This window comes from Nicotiana sylvestris, chromosome 9 (assembly GCF_000393655.2).
Source record: "Nicotiana sylvestris chromosome 9, ASM39365v2, whole genome shotgun sequence".
In the NCBI taxonomy this organism is placed as follows: Eukaryota; Viridiplantae; Streptophyta; class Magnoliopsida; order Solanales; family Solanaceae; genus Nicotiana; species Nicotiana sylvestris.
In genome coordinates this window covers 186,652,333-186,657,697 of record NC_091065.1, presented here as the reverse complement: position 1 = coordinate 186,657,697, position 5,365 = coordinate 186,652,333, and positions in this window count along the sequence as shown.

Below are 5,365 nucleotides of genomic sequence, written 5' to 3'. Positions count from 1 at the left end.
ATTTTTATCACTATTTTTTCACTGTTTTAACTAATTACTTGAGCTCAGTCATGCTGTTTTCCACTGTTTTACTACTCGGCCATTTTACTTAGTTTTGAGACTTAAATGATATTTTAAATGATGTTTTAGGCTGAGAACTACTATTTTACTAATGCCCGAGGGGCTTGTTATGATTTTCGGACTGAGTACGGCCTAGGGCCGGATGTGAGGATACACTGATACTGATATGACGCTGGGGCCCTGAGATACATATATACGCCACGAGGTGGCTTGTCTGACATGAGGCCGAGGGCCTAGATTTGATTCCACGAGATGGCTTGATATTGCTCTTAGGACGTAAAGGGCCCCTCCCGGAGTCTGCACATCCCCAGTGAGCGCGGGTACCCATTGTGATGTGAGATTAAGCCCGAGGGGCAGAAATTGTTGATATGGTGCCCGAGGGGCGAACTTCTATGTGTTTACTTTATCTTACTTGTCTGTCAATTACCTGCCTATTTGTTGTAAAAGTATTTTATTCTACTTTTCATTGGTTTACTGCTTGCAAATCACTTATTTAGCTGCTTCATTATAGGATACCTTGTGCGTGCATGATTTCTTACTTTCAGTCATTATTTATATTTATTACTCACTCAGTTGGAGTACTCACTTTACTTCCTGCACCCTTGTTTGCATATTCAGGCATAGCAGGTCCTGCTCCTGAGTGCTGATCCGTCCAGTCCAGGTTGTGTTTCGGAGACTACGATGTAGATATTGGTGTCCGCAGCCCCGTGTCTCCCCTATCTTATTACTTCTAGGTTCTTCAAACAGTTGTACCAGATATTGTATTTAGTAGACTCGTATCAGGATCCTTAGTTGTTCATGACTTGTGACACCCCAGTTAGGGCTGTGTCGGGTTGGATTTCCGCTTTGTTATCTCTATTTCCGCTAATTGTGCTATTAAATCATGTTTGAACTATTCTTATGCTATTTAACTACTTAAAAGGACGAATTGGGTTAGACTGACTGACCTTGTCTTCACGAGAAGCGTCATCACGACCGGGTTCGGGGTTAGGGTCGTGACAAGGGCGAACTGGGGTCGTGACATTTTCCTTTCTTCCTCTGTCTCTTCCCACTTCTTGAAAGTTTTCCTTCCTTCTTTACATCATTCCCGTCTTCCATCTAAAATTGCCAAATAAATCCCCAGATTTCTGTTCTTTCTTGAAATAGTTTCTCTTATTATTTCAACACCTCATCACTCTCTCCAATATATTATCAGAGAGAACAAACAAAAAATTGCTTAAAGGTTGAGACTTGAGATGATCGTAGTTCGTAGATGTAGGAGCACGGGTGTATAGCAAAAATAATTAAGGCAAAATAGTATCAATTAGATGGCAAGATAATAAAAAAGGCACAACATGGATTATTACATATCAATTAATAAACAAACAATAAAATGACAAAACCAAACTGGTAGATAAATATCAAGAGAAGACTTGACGGGCAAGAAAATAATTAAGCGGAAAACAAACACGACATGTCTAGTAAAAAAACAAAAAACATACATTGTTGTTGTCATCTTCCGCTCCTCTTCCACCAGCCCTTTAATTTTTACCCTATTCTTATACTAGTAAGGAAGTGCCCGTGGGAGGCACGGGCCCAACCTCAAGAGAATGCGAAGAAATTGTATTTGTTGTCACTCAGATTGTCACCGATTATATGAGTACCTTATTTTAGAAGTTAAATAAATATACAACATATGCTAGAATTTACTTCTCCTTTTTTCTTTTTCATTTGAGTTGTAAAAAATTAAATATTCGTTGCATATTTGTAGTTGGTTTGGAATGGTTTGTTTGAAGGAATTTTAAAAACACAGTTGCTGAGCTTGACAAGAGGTAAGCAATGGTTTGTCAGACAAGAGGGGTTGCTCTGATGGTAAGCAACCCCCACTTCCAACCGAGAGGTTGTGAGTTCGAGTCTCCCCAAGAGCAAGGTGGGAAGTTCTTGGAGGGAAGGATGCCGGGGGTCTATTTGGAAACAGTCTCTCTACCCTAGGGTAGGGGTAAGGTCTGCGTACACACTACCCTCCTCAGGCCCCAGTAAGTGGGATTATACTGGGTTGTTGTAGTTGCTGAGCTTGATTGGTAAAGAAGACAAAGTGCGTCTATTGGTCTTTGATGTTTTGGATTGAATTTAATAATCGGAAATTATTGTGATAGGTAATAGAAGGTTGGATATTAAATTAAGATTTGATTTGGATCAATTTTGAACAAAAATGTGTTCGCAATTTTTGTGTGCAAGTCGTCTGGGTTTGTGAATAATTGATACCGAAGTTGTGACATAATTTATATTGGAGCTTTAATGATGCGTTGGACTCATGACAAGTATTACTCAACATTTACTATTCGCCAGGACACAAAGCCAAGTTTTGACACGAAAACTTCAAATTCTGTCTGCAAGCTCTTATTTATACAATTCAAAAACTTAAAATAATGGCACTGTTATAAAATAAAGACTGTAACTGATATATTATTCGAATTCAAACTCATGTACATAATAATGAACTAAAATCTCTTCTATTCATAGAAGAAAGGAAGTTGTTGTGTAAGCTGCTACTATACCAGATATGGATAATCTTCTACTGAGAGTAATGTTTATCCATAACAGAGTACTGAAAGGATAAACTCATTGTACCAGGTATAAATAATCTCCTACTGGGGGTAACACCTATAATGGAGTACTGAAAGGATAAGCTTATTGTACCAGGTATAGATAATCTTCTACCAAGAGTAATGTTTATCCATAACGGAGTACTGAAAGGATAAGCTCATTGTACCCGGTATGGATAATCTTCTACCGGGGGAATGTTTATCCATAACGGAGTATCGAAAGGATAAACTTATTATATCCGGTATGTATAATCTTCTACTAGGGGTAATATTTATCCATAACCGGATACGGAAGTGATAAGCTTCTTCAGGAAGATTATTTTCAATAGACTACTAAATAGATAAATATATTTACGGCGGAGTCCCATATGGATAAGCTTCTTCAGGAAGCTTATGTACAACGGAGTACTAAATGAACATCCATAATATAATATTTTTAACACTCTCCCTTGGATGTTCATTTGAAAGATAATATTCCTCATTAAAACCTTACTGGGAAAAATCACGTGGGAAAAAAATCCTAGTGAAGGAAAAAGAGTACACATATTTAGTAATACACATTGCTAGGTGCCTCATTAAAAACCTTTTAAGGAAAACCCTGTGGGAAAAAACCTTAGTAAGGAAAAAAAGAGTGCATCGTGTAATTTAATCCCCCTAATGAAAACCTTATTTCAAATATTTGAGTCTCCGCATTCTAATCTTGTATCTGTATAACCAATACGATCTGCACCACCTTTGTTAGCATTAGCAAGATACATAAATGCATAACAATTGCACTGAGATAGAGTATTTCAGGACCAAGGAATTTCTCATCCTCTTCAGGAGGTCGGAACGAATCTTTATTCACTTCAAGTGATCGAGCACCCATTGGTGTACTTAATGGGTGCGTTTTGTCCATGTAAAAGTATTTAAAGACTCTTTCTGTTTAAGCAAATTGATGGATAAAGATCTCGTCTGCTAAATATTCAATTTGCAGACCAAAGACAAATTTTTATTTTTCCAAGATCTTTCATTTCAAATTCTTTCTTAAGATATTCAATTGCCTTTTAGAGCTCTTCTAGATTTCCAACAAGATTTATGTCATCAACCTAAACAGCAAGTATAACAAATTCTGATGACATTTTCTTTATAAAAATACATGGACAAATAACACTATTTATCTAATCTTATTTCAGCAAATATTTACTGAGACGATTATACCACACGCGTCCAGGTTGCTTTAAATCGTACAAAGATCTTTATAATTTGATCGAGTACATTTCTCGAGACTGAGAATTATATGATTCAAACATTTTAAATCCTTCAAGGATCTTCATAAATATTTAATCAAATAAGTCATATAGGTTATGACTTGTATCTAAATGGTATGACATCTTCAAGTGTCAGGACTGCTGGTCTGATCCTCACAATCTTTTACAATATTGTGCACTATATAGTATCAAATATATCGTCGACAATTATTTTGTATCAGTTCCTAAGCAACATAACTTGTTGAGATCTCATCACTTTCTTTATTTTCAGGTACCTGAACTTCTTTGGGAGTTTCATGAAATGTTATATCGTGGGCTCTTCTAGAGCTTATTTCCTCCTCATTATGATCATTTTGATCATTAGGTCCGACTATTTTTCTAGGATTGTTATGTCACGACCCTAATCCCCGATCTCGGTCGTGATGGCGCCTCTCGTGAAGACAACGCCAGCCAGACCAAAGCAGAACACCTCTTTTAAATTGTTAAATATCATAAATAGTTCCTAGACAGGATATAGTAACCATAATTTGCGGAAATACGATAACAATAGTAGAAACCATCCCGATACAGCCGAAACCGGGGTGTCACAAGTCACGAGCATATATTAGAGTATAAATACAACTACAAGACCAGAAACATACAAAATAGGACTAAGGAACGAAAAGGGAGAAAAATGGTGCTGCGAACGCTGGCAGCCACCTTGCTAAACTCCGATAACTTAGCCTCCGACCAGCTCAAAACCCGCTACCGGGTGAATAAATACCTGCATCTACACACGAGGTGCAGGGAGTAAAGTGAGTACTCCAAATCAGTGAGTAATAATAACTGAGCAGTAAGAAACCACGAAAAGTGCATCAACATGTTGTATAGAGCAGTCTAAAACCCCTTGAGTAAAAGTAGTCAAACTGTGAAATCCTTGGAAAAATATCTTAGCTCAGTTTAAACCTCTTTTAAAAATGACTTTTTCAACGGTTATGTAAATGAGTGCAAGATAAATAGTGCAGATAAGCACGAAAATCTGCCCCTCGGGCACAACACTCAATTAATAGATAATGCCAGGCGATCAGATAGATATCACATGAAGTAGCACAAACAACAGATAATAGCGGACAAACGAAATAAAGTAAACACATAGAACAGTACCAACACCGCTGCGGCTTGCAGCCCGATCCATATATCACTGCGGCGTGCAGCCCAATCCATATATTTCGTCGACGGCGCTCACTAGGGGTGTGCAGACTCCGGGAGGGGCCCCTTACGGTCCAAGCGCAATATCAAGCCATCTCGTGGCATCAATTCTAAGCCCTCAGCCAATATCAGTATAACACTGCTGCGGCGCGCAGCCCGATCCCATAGTTTAGACCATCAATGGATGAGCAAGGATACAACAATACAAACAACAAAATACATGATTCAAACTAAATCAACAAATCAAAAACAAACATGAACTCACATTAAATCACTGGATTA